At 42.3% G+C, this 12,269-nt stretch overlaps 2 pseudogenes; both read left to right on the forward strand.

The window, feature by feature from the left end:
• The first annotated feature begins 430 nt into the window (after positions 1-430).
• Positions 431-890, forward strand: LOC115289350 (annotated as a pseudogene).
• Positions 891-4,782: 3,892 nt separating this feature from the next.
• LOC115290527 lies at positions 4,783-6,653 on the forward strand (annotated as a pseudogene).
• The last annotated feature ends 5,616 nt before the right edge of the window (positions 6,654-12,269 follow it).

Consider the following 12,269-nt stretch of genomic DNA (forward strand, 5'->3'; position numbering starts at 1 on the left):
CAAATAATCTTATAATACAGAGCAGAGTGCATGTCATATTTTGCATTTGTAAAGGGATACGTTCAGCTAGCTTCCCAGAAAGATTGCCGAGTCAAAGGGTAAATGCACATACAATAACTTTATTGAATATTGTCCAATCTCCTTCCAGAGAGGTTTTGCCATTTTGTGATCCTGCTGGCAATGTTTAAGAATACCTGTTTTGGGGGGCACCTGGCTGGCTCAGTAAGTTAAGCATCTGACTCTTGATCTTAGCTCAGCTCATGATCTCAGTTCCTGGGATTAAGCCCTGCATCAGGCTCTGCACTGATGGTGTGGAGCCTGCTTGGGATTCTCTCTCTCCCTCTCCCTCTGCCCTTCCCTGCTGTCTCTCTTGCTCGCTCTCTCAAAATAAATAAAATAAACTTTAAAATGTTTCGGTCTTTCCGCCATCTTTCTGTGCCGCCACAATGGTGTGCATGAACGCCCTGGCAGACGGGCTCAAGAGCATTAACAATGCCGAAAAGAGAGGCAAACGCCAGGTTCTTATCAGGCCATGCTCCAAAGTCATCGTCCGATTTCTGACTGTAATGATGAAGCATGGTTACATTGGCAAATTTGAAATCATCGATGATCACAGAGCTGGGAAAATTGTTGTGAACCTCACGGGCAGGTAAAACAAGTGTGGAGTGATCAGCCCCAGGTTTGATGTACAACTCAAAGATTTGGAAAAATGGCAGAATAATCTGCTCCCGTCCCGTCAGTTTGGTTTCATTGTACTGACCACCTCAGCTGGCATCATGGACCATGAAGAAGCAAGACGAAAACACACAGGAGGTAAAATCCTGGGATTCTTTTTCTAGGGATGTAATATGTTCATACAAATAAAATGCCTCACTGGACAAAAAAAAAAATGTTTCAGGGCACCGGTGGCTCAGTCAGTTAAGCGTCCAACTTCGGCTCAGGTCATAATCTCACGGTTCGTGGATTTGAGCCCCGTGTCAGGCTCTGTGCTGACAGCTAACTCAGAGCCTGGAGACTGTCTTCGGATTCTGTGTCTCCCTCTCTCTCTGACCCTCCCCTGCTTGTGCTGTCTCTCTCTGTCTCTCAAAAATAAATAAAAAATATTTTAAAAATAAAAAATAAAATGTTTCTGGGGTCCCTGGCTGAGTCAGTCAGTGGAGCATGTGACTCAGTCTTGGGGTTATGAGTTTGAGCTCCATGTTTGGTGTAAAGATTACTTTAAAATAAAGTCTTTAAAAAAAATAGAATACCCGTTTCTCCCCAGGATTCCCAGCATAGCGTGATGTCGAGCTTCCCAGCCTGGAACTGGAAAGGTTGTGAGATCTCACCTTCCTAGCACGCTAACAAGCAGGCCCTGGCGGCTGCTGCCAGAAGGCCTCAGACTCTGAGGTCAAAAACAAGAGGACAGCAGGCACCTGAGCTTCATGCTGGCATCGGCCCGTCCTGCCTCCCGTGTCCCGTGGGGACGCCGAGTAGCAGCCCGGGGGATGTTGTGCTAGGTGGGTCTGTGTCACAGCAGAGGAATGCAGAGCCTAGGAGACCCCTAATCGTACACGGTGCTGCTACAAAACCTGCCCAAGCTTTACTTTGAAGGAAAGTATTCTATTTATTATCCTACTTAGAAAACAAATCTGCCCTCTGATGCATGTGCATTTCTTTGTTTTTAATATTTATTTCTTTTTGAAACAGAAAGCACCATCAGGGAGTGGGGCAGAGAGAGGGGGAACAGAGGATTCGAAGCAGCTCTCTGCTGACAGCAGAGATCCTGATGCGGGGCTCGAACCCACGAATGGTGAGATCATAACCTGAGCCAAAGCCCGACGCTTTAATCAACTGAGCCGCCCAGGCGCCCCTACACGTGCATTTCTTTTAGGAAGAATGGTGCCGACTACTCTTTCAAATGTCTCACAGGCATTTGCCTTTCATCTTCTGTGACCGGTCTCAACATTTCTGGCTATTCTCCTCCTGGGTTTTTGTCTTTGTCTTTTTAAAAAAAAAAAAAAAAACAGTTTAGGGGCACCTGGGTGGCTCAGTCGGTTAAGCCTTTGGCTTTGGCTCAGGTCATGATCTCACGGTTCGTGGGTTCGAGCCCCGCATCAGGCTCCGTGCTGACAGCTAGCTCAGAGCCTGGAACCTGTCTTTGGATTCTGTGTCTCTCTCTCTCTCTCTCTCTGACCCACCCATGCTTGTGCTCTCTCTCTGTCTCTCAAAAATAAATTTAAAAAAAATTTAAAAAAACAGTTTAATTATACTATAATTTACATAGCATGACACGCTCACTTGAAGAGTCCCCTTCAGTAAGTATATTGTACAGAGCTGGGCCACCATCACCATCATACAGCTTTGGAACATCTTGAACACCTCCAAAAGAAACCTCTTACCCCTTAGCGGTCATTCTCACTCCCACCACCCCACCCCACCCTGCCCTAGGGGACCGCTCACCTACCCCCTGTAAATCTGCCTGTTCTAGATGGTCCATGTAAATGGTACCACACTGTACGTGATCTCTTGCAACGGGCTCTTTTGCTCAGCATGTTTTTGAGGTTCATCCGTGCTGTAGCATCTTTCAACACACTTTTTTATTTTTGGTTCTGTATTCATAGAAATTAACCATTTTGTGTAATTTAAGCTGAAAGTATTTTCTGCCAGTTTTTGTCTTTTGATTTTGCTTATGATGATTTTGCCAAACACGATTTATATCTATCTGTCTGTAGGCATATGTAGGTATATTAGATATTACATAGGTAATGTATTTAAATGTATTTATCTTTTGCCAGGGCTTCTGGGATTTGAGTTATCGTAACAGAATGCCTTTCCTCGTGTCCAGGTAATAAAGAAGTGGATATGACTCATTCTTGAATATATTGTTTCATTTTTTTTACATTGAAACAACTGATCTATTTGAAGTATATTTTAATGTAAAGTAAGGGACATAAATTCAAATATATATTTTTTTCAAATGACTCTCCAGTTGTGCTAATCCCGTTTTTTAAAGTTAATCTTTCCCCTCAACGATTTAAGACGCCTCCTTTGTCATACGCTAAATTTCCACATGTGCTTGAAATTATTTCCACTGGTGTGTCTGTTAGCCAGGTATCAACACGACACTGTTTTAATTATAGGGTCTTTATAGTAATTTTTAATATGTGGCAAGGCCAGCCCCTCTAACTACTTCCTTTTGAAGATGTTCATGAGTAGTCCTGCTTATTTATTTTTCCATTAGAAGTTCAGGATCCAGTGCCAGGAAAATTTTGCTGGCATCTTGTTATGGAATTACGTTAAATTTATACATTAACTTAGAGAAACTTGAAACATCTATGATGTTGATTGGTCCTCTCCAAGAACGAGGAATGTGTTTCTATTTTTGTCTGATCATATTTTTGTGATTTTTCAGAACTGTTTCAAAATCTTCCTCATATACGCTTTGTGCATAATCTCTTAAAACACAGGGCTTCTCACTCCTCTAATAACTAGGTCAACCAAGGATGGCCAATTATAGTAGCAGCTCTTCTCTTGGAGGAGAGATGAGGAGGTGGGCTGACAGGGAGAGGGGAAAGAAGAGCAAACGCCTTCTAAGTTCTGCGTTCCCCGAGCTTCGTTCTGTTAGCACCGCTGCGGGCTGTGCCTGTGTGTGTATACGGCACTCACTGGAACGGGGTCTTCCGTGAGTTTTGCTGGACAATATGGCTGAGCATAACGTGGGGTGGGAAACAGACTAGAGACTGAATTTGGGGATCTAGTGTAGAATGGAGCTTTGGAGGGAAACTATTCCATATTTTACTCAAGTCGGAGATTTGTAACAGGACACTTCGTCTGCTCAATGAGTTGTTTCCAGGAGTCAGAGGAGAAATAGCAATTATCAGGAAAGTGGTTTCACAAAGGTGACTCTGTTAGATGTCTCTGCTGTGTGAGATGGTTGTACTCCACGTTAACTCGAGGCTTGCTTTAAATCCTAATGGTGTAACAGAGAGTATATTACAAAAAGGAAGTATAGGAGGAGAGGAAAAAGCCTATTCCTTTTTTCAAATCTTTCTAGCTCCTCTTCAGCTCAGAGAACAATGAGATTTATTATATAGGACCAGCAGCAATTGTGTGTAAATAATACTCAGGATCTCTCTATTGGTACCTTCATCTAAGCCTCAACAGGGACCCTAGAGTTACCCACAGATTAGCAAAATAAAAGGCCTCCTCTTCCAAAAGATTTCCCATGCTTTGAACCTTTCCTAATACCCTTAGTCTTAAAATGTACCAGAACAACCATCTAATAGGGTACTATATGCCTGTAATAGAGAATAAGGAAAATCTTTATATACAACAGTGGACTGATTGCCAGGATATATTGTTGAGAGAAAGAAATCAGGGTAGGGATGCCTGGTCAGTTTAGTCAATAGAGCCTACAACTCTTGATCCTGGGATTGTGAGTTTAAGCCCCATGTGAGGGGTGGAGCCTATTTTAAAAGAAAAATCAATGTAGAGAAAAGTATGTATAGTATGCTAAAATTTATCTAAGAAAGGAGAACTACAAATATAGATACATAGATATGCTTATATGAAGAACAATGGAAGGGAGCCTGGGTGGCTCAGTTGGTTGAGTATCCTACTCTTGATCTCAGCTCAGGTTTTGATCTCACGGTCATAAGTTCAAGTCCCATGTTGGACTCCATGCTGGGTATGAAGCCTATTTTTAAAAAACAAATGGAAATAATCCATAGCTCTTGCCTCCACTCCTGCCAACAGTCAAGGCTCACACCAGAGAGCCTGTAAGTCCACGAAGCCATCTGAGGCATTTGGGCCCTTTGTGGCAGTGATGATTGTCTCTCTGATCAGTGTCTGAGTGCTATGAAGATGCACACAGAGGTCCACATTCATTTCATCTCCAGAATGTCAACAGATATATAAATTGCTGCTTTGGATTTCACTGGTTGGAAGTGGTAGACCAGTTGTTTGGAATGCAACCAATTTGAGCAAAAAAATATCCTTACTGTGGCTCTGTTACAATGGTGAAATCTACAACCACAAGGAGATGAAATACATTTCTTTTTTTTTTAAGTTCATTTATCTGAGAGAGACAGAGATGGTGCAAGTAGGGGAGGGTGAGATAGAGAGGGAGAGAGAAAATCCCAAGCAAGCTCCACACTGCCTGCACAGAGCCCGATGTGGGGCTCGAACCCACGAAAACTAGAGATCATGACCTGAGCCAAAACCAAGAGTCGGATGTTTAACTGATTGAGCCACCCAGACACCCCAAAACGCATTTCCTTTTTAACTTAATTATTCTTTAATTCTCCTATTGAACTTATTTTGAATTTATTTTGAATTTCATTACTAGACCAAAGTAGATGGTGAGATCATCCTTCATCATTTTAAGAAAGGAGGAACTGAGCAAATAATTTGCATGTTGGATGAGGTGTTTGCATTTATTTTATAGGATGCTGGAAGTAAGAAAGTGTCCCTGGGCAGAGACACCTATAAAGTCAGATTTTGTTTAGAGCCACAAAAGAAGACAAATTTTTGGCTGTTTGTTTAGAAGCTAAAGGTCTTGTTAATTTGAAACACATCACAACTCCTTTATCAAAATGGAACCTTAAGAACAAAAGCTGAGCCTTTTCTTCTGGGACACTATCAAATTCTGGATTTAAAGCCAAGTGACAAAGTTGCATCCGTGGAAATGATTCACTCTCATCACTGTGGGGATGAACATCTGCACGCCCTCTATAACAGCGTGGAGAAACTATTCCCAGGTCTTGACATAGGAACTGCAAAGAGAAGGTGAGGAGAATTGGAGACAGCAAGTATAGGCCACTCTTTCAAGGACTTTTGCTCTAAAGGAGAGGGAAAGGTGGAAGAGATGGGACAGTACAGTGTGATGGACATGCACCTGCTATAAGGACCCAGTAGACAGGAGAAAAACCGATGATGCCAGAGACAAGGGGAACAATCCTTAAAACTGAAACTCAAGGCAAACCGGATGTGATTCCACTGTGACAAAGTAAGTAATGTTTCCTGGGGAAGCAGATTTAGTCATGTTCTTTTTTCCTCTTCATATCCATGCCTACTATTTTGGAGCGGTCCTTTTTAATAGTGCTACCAGGAAACAGTGGGTGACAGAAGGACTGGACGCCTTTCATCCGGGGCTTGGATTCCAGCTGAGTTGCTGTCACACTAGTGAAGCAGCTAGAAGAGGCTCTGGGACAATATATTCTCAGACATTTACTGGCTGCTGGAAGGTAGCAGATCACATTGGGAGTGAGCATCATGAAGTCCTTTTTACCTGTGAGGAACACATTCAGATACTGAATGAAGTCATATTTTCCTTGGAAACTTATGACAACAGTTCACACTCCAGTCGATATGTATTTAATTTCCAAGTACATCTGGAAGAACACAGCATGGTGATCTTCTCTGGAGATCGTTCAGATGTACTTCCACAGGGTTACATATATTTTGACAAAAACTTCTTTTTAAAAAGTCCGTGGTAGAGTGAGGAACTCCTGAAGGAAGTCTGTTTGTTTGATGTTCTCCACACAGATCAAACTACTGCTGCCCATGGACCTGAACTGAAAGTCACATTTCTGGATCATTGATTTTCTTCCCATTACTTGTCTCTGCTACCAGCAAAGAATGGAATAGAGAGACAGAAAGAGAGAATTTGAAGACTCTAGTCTTCAATCTGGAGATAATCTGGTGGAGCACCTGGGTGGCTCAGTGGTTAAGCATCTGACACTTAATTTTAGCTCAGGTCATGATTTCATGGTTTGTGGGATCAGGCCCTATGCTGACAGAGCAGAGCTTGCTTGAGATTCTCTCTCCCTCTCTATGCTCCTCATCCTGCTCACACATTCTCTCCCTCAAAATAAGCAAACTTTAAAAAAAGAGACAATCTCTGGTGACCAATAGAAGCCTTCAATAATGGTATAACCTGTTAATCATTTCTGGTTTATGATTTTACAGGAACATATTGGACATCAGGTCAAGGATACACTAACGGTTAACTGCAAGACAACATTTCCCTCAGTACCCCTCAAACCTACAAAGGTGAGTACTGCCAGTACCATGTGAATGCCACTACCCAGGCCAGGCTGACTGGCTGACCAATTACTGGATGCCCAACTGGATCAGTGCCACTGACCCTTCTGCAGGCACCCTGACCCATTACAAGTCAGCTACCAAAGCTGAAGACTGAAAGCAAATGTTCCTCTTTCTTGTGAAGGGTAGTGGGATTGGGGGCAGGGAGGGCCAAACACCCATATGTACTTGGGCATGAAAAAAACCTCAAATCTATAAAACAAAGAAAAAAATAAATCACAAAATTAAAAATAAATTGTTTCTGGGGCACCTGGGTTGGTTAAGCGACCGACTCTGGATTTTGACTCAGGTCCTGATCCCACAGTGATATTGAGACCCATGTCAGGCTCTGCACTGACCGAGAGGAGCCTACTTGGGATTCTCTCTCTCCCTCTCTCTCTCTGCCCCTCCCCACACGCATGCATGCACTCTCTCTCTCTCTCTCAAAATAAATAAACTCAAGAAAAAAAAAGGTAAAAAGAAATCTTTACTAACGGGGTGAGAAAAATAGAGGAGACTGAGATAGAAGCCACATACGTTTGTGTACTTGACTGTGAAACCATGTAAATATTTTACATAGATCTAAAACAGTATTAAAAATTGTTTATTTTTTTAAATGTTTTATTTATTTTTGAAGGGAGGGCAGACAGAGTGGGGGACAGAATATTCCAGGCAGGCTCTTGTGCTGACAGCAGACAGCCCAATGTGGGGCTCCAACTCAGGAATCATGATGAGATCATGACCTGAGCTGAAGTCAGACACGTAACTGACTGAGCCACCCTGGCGCCCCAAAACAGGATTAAATTTCAGCAACCTCAGGGCGCCTGGGTGGCTCAGGTGGTTAAGCATCTGACTCTTGATTTCAGCTCAGATCCTGATCTCCTGGTGATCTCATGGTTCATGAGAGGGACCCCTCGTCGGGCTCTGCAATGACAACATGGAGCCGGCTTGGGATTCTCTCACTCCTCTTTCTCTGCCGCTCCCCTCACCCATGCACGTGCTCTCTTTCTCAAAATAAATAAAACTTTTTTAAAAACTTTAGCAATTGCTAAGTACCTGAAGGAAAATGAAGCAAAAGAAATCACTTGGAATCCTTAGTGACCTCCTAACTACTAAATCCAATGCTTTGCTTTAGGGTACATTCAACTTAACCTGTAATATAATTTGAAATTACTGATCGCTGACTCTTTTTTAAAATTTTTTTAATGTTTTATTTATTTTTGATACAGAGAGAGACAGAGGATGAGAGGGGGAGGGGCAGAGAGAGAAGGAGACACAGAACTGGAAGCAGGCTCTGGGCTCTGAGCTAGCCGTCAGCACAGAGCCTGACGCAGGGCTCGAACCCACGAACGTGAGATCTGACCTGAGCCAAAGTCAGAGGCTTAACTGACTAAGCCACCCAGGCGCCCCTCTTTTTTTTTTTTTTTAATTTAAATTCAACTTAGTTGAGGCACCTGAATGGCTCAGTCAGATAAGCGTCCGGCTCTTGCTTTCTACTCAGGTCATGATCTGATAGTTGTGAGTTCAAGTGCAGAGTTAGACTCTGTAGTGACAGCCTGAGTATGCTTGGAATATTCGCTCTCTCTTTCTCTCTCTGTCCCTCTCTTGCTAACACTATGTCTCCCTCTCTCAAAAATAAACATTTAAGAAATGCAAGTTAGTTAACATATAGTGTGGTATTGATTTCAGGAAGAGGATTTAATGATTCATCACTTACATGTAACACCCAGTGCTCAACCTAACAAGTGCCCTCCTTAATGCCCCCTGCCCATTTAGCCCATCCCCCACCCACAACCCCTCCAGCAACCTCAGTCTGTTCTCTTATTTAAAAGTCTCTTATGGTTTGCCTCCCTCTCTGTTTTTATCTTGTTTTTCCTCCTATTCCCCTTTGTTCATCTTCTTTGTTTCTTAAATTTCACATCAGTGAAATGTGGTATTTGTCTTTCTCTGACTTATTTTGCTTAGCATAATATACTCTAGTTCTGTCCATGTTATTGCAAATGGCAAGATTTCATTCTTTTTTGATCACTGAGTAATATTCCATATTATATATATATATATATATATATGTATATATATATATATATATATCTCACCGAGTAATATTCCATCCATATATTTACACACACACACACACACACACACACACACAGACATATATATATCACATCTTCTTTATCCATTCATAAGTTGATGGACATTTGGGCTCTTTCCATACTTTGACTGTTATTGGCAGTGCTGCTATAAACATTGGGGTGCATGTGCACCTTCAAATCAGCATTTGAGTATTTTTTGGATACATACCTAGTAATGCAGTTGCTGGGTCATAGCGTAGCTCTATTTTTAATTTTTTGAGGAACCTCAATACTGTTTTCCAGAGTGGCTGCACCAGTTTGCATTCCCACCAGCAGTTCGAAAGGGTTCCCCTTGCTCCATATCCTCACCAACGTCTGTTGTTTCCCGAGTTGTTCATTTTAGCCATGCTGACAGGTGTGAGGTGGTATCTCATTGTTTTGATTTGTAGTTCCCTGATGATGAGTGATGTTGAGCATCTTTTCACGCGTCTGTTAGCCATCTGGATGTCTTCTTTGGAAAAGTGTCTGTTCATGTCTTTTGCCCATTTTTTCACTGGATTATTTGTTTTTTTGTAAAATAGTTTCTTTGTATAAGTTATTGAGCACATATACTGAATTACTGTCTATTCTTCAAAACCCATCTCAGATGTTATCTACCCTGTAAAATTTTATTAGATCTCTATAGCCAGAATTATTACTTCCCTTTCATTCTGATAGATCTCTTTTATGACATTGATTACATAGTGACATGAATTACCAAAATTCCAAAATAGTAGTGAGTAGGAAAAAAAAAAACATGAGAAGCCACAAGATCTACATAATATCATCTTTTGTGAGGGATAAAGCAGATAGAAGACAGCTTGAGAAAATGAAAATGGCTAAAATCAATAATAGGATAGAATAAAGACTTATACTGAGATAGCACCATAGAGAATAGAATCCAAGTTGACTAGTACAGGAACATATGGACAAAGGCGAAAAAAAAGTCCAGATAAAAAGTGAAGCCAATCTTTCTGGGGTCTGACACTTCAGGGCTGCTTTTCTCTCCATCTCTGCTGGGCACCCAGTGGGGGCTGGACACCCAGTGGAGATGTAGGAGGGGCACAGGCACCTCCACAGCCTTCCTGGAGGCTCCCTGCCTCAGTGGTTCCGGTGGGCTCTCACCCTCTTCATCTTGACCAAAGCTGCCTCTGCCAGTAAGTGTTCTCTGGTCCACTCTGGAGTTGCAACACCCCTCAACTATTTGGCTTCTCTGTGTCCCCTCCAATCATATTCTCCCTGTCCCCAAGTGGCCAGCACCCCCTTTCCTGTAGCTGCCTCTGCCTTGCTTTCTTTGGGGCTTAGAGAACATTCACTCTTTGTCCTTTTGGGACTCACCACAAACTTTCTGTTTTCTACTCCAGAAACATTTCTATCTCTCAGCTCTGCCTCGGAGTCCCTTAAACACAGACTCCAGTGTGTGATTTTCAAAATGCAATAAGAATCCATTCTTTTGGGGCGCCCGAGCGGCTCAGTTTGGTAAAGTGTTCGACTCTTGATTTTGGCACAGGTCATGACCTGTGAGACTGAGTCCTGCATCAGACTCTGCATTGATAACACAGAGCCTGTGTGGGGTTCTCTCTCTTCCTCTTTCTCTGCTCACTCACAAGCACTTACACGCTCTTTCTTTCAAAAACAAATATATATATATATATATATATATATATATATATATATATACACACACACACACACACACACACATATATATATATAGCACCTAGGCAAAAATATCATGTCTCTGGTTAACTTCATAATAATCTGGAGCTGGGGACTGTAGGTAGGAGGAAAACTGAAACAGGATTGAGCACGAGTTGATAATTGTTGAAGCTGGATAGGAAATGAGGGTTCATCATACTATTCTGTATGCTTCTGTGTATTTTAAGGTTTTCCTGGAGCACGAATGAACTATTGCTATACACAATAGGGAATGAACCTCACAAATACTGAGCTAAAATGAGCATACAGTGTGATACCATTTATATTAAACCAGGCAAAAAAATTCTATGATGTTAGAAGCCAGGGGCACCTGGGTGGCTCAGTCAGTTAAGCAGCCGACTTCAGCTCATGTCATGATCTCATGATTCAGGAGTTCAAATCCAATGTCAGGCCCTGTGCTGACAGCTCAGAGCCTGAAGCCTGCTTCAGATTCTGTGTCTCCCTCTCTCTCTGTCCCTCCCCCACTCACTCTCTGTGTCTCTCTCAAAAACAATAATAAACAAGGGCACCTGGGTGGCTCAGTCAGTGAAGCATCTGGTTTTAGCTCAGGTCATGATCTCATGGTTCGTGGGTGCGGGCCCCGCATCAGGTTCTGTGTTGACAGCTAGCTCAGAGCCTAGAGCCTATTTCAGATTCTGTGTCTCCCTTTCTCTCTGACCCTCCCCTGTTCATGCTGTCTCTCTCTGTCTCTCAAAAATAAATAAAAAGACATAAAAATTTTTAATAAATAAATATTAAAAATTATTTTTAATTTTTTAATGTTTTATTTCTTTTTTTGAGAGAGAGACAGCATGAGCAGGGGAGAGTCAAGGAGAGAGGGAGATACAGAATCCGAAGCAGGTCCCAGGCTCCGAGCTAGCTGTCAGCACAGAGCCCAATACAGGGCTCGAACGCATGAACCTTGAGATCATGACCTGAGCTGAAGCCAGATGCTTAACCAACTGAGCCAGCCAGGTGCCCCCCGAAAAAATTTTTTAAAATAAAAAACCTATATTTCTAATGGGTCACCTGGCTAGCTCAGTCAGTAGAGCATGTGACTCTTGATCTCAGGGTTTTAAGTTTGACCCCCAAATTGAGTGTAGAGATTACTTTAACATAAAAGCTTAAGGGGCGCCTAAGTGGCTCACTCAGTAAAGCGTCTGATTTCGGCTCAGGTCATGATCTCATAGGTCATGAGTTCAAGCCCTATGTCAAGCTCTGTCCTGACAGCTCAGAAACTGGAGCCTGCTCCAGATTCTGCGTCTCCCTCTCTCTCTCTCTGTCCCTCCTCTGCTCATGCTCTGTATCTCTTTCTCACTCAAATAAGCATTAAAAAATTTTTAATAAAAGAAAAAATAAATAAAACCTTAAAAACCTAACAGATTTTTCATG

The sequence above is a fragment of the Suricata suricatta genome, chromosome 4 (genome assembly GCF_006229205.1).
Source record: "Suricata suricatta isolate VVHF042 chromosome 4, meerkat_22Aug2017_6uvM2_HiC, whole genome shotgun sequence".
In the NCBI taxonomy this organism is placed as follows: domain Eukaryota; kingdom Metazoa; phylum Chordata; class Mammalia; order Carnivora; family Herpestidae; genus Suricata; species Suricata suricatta.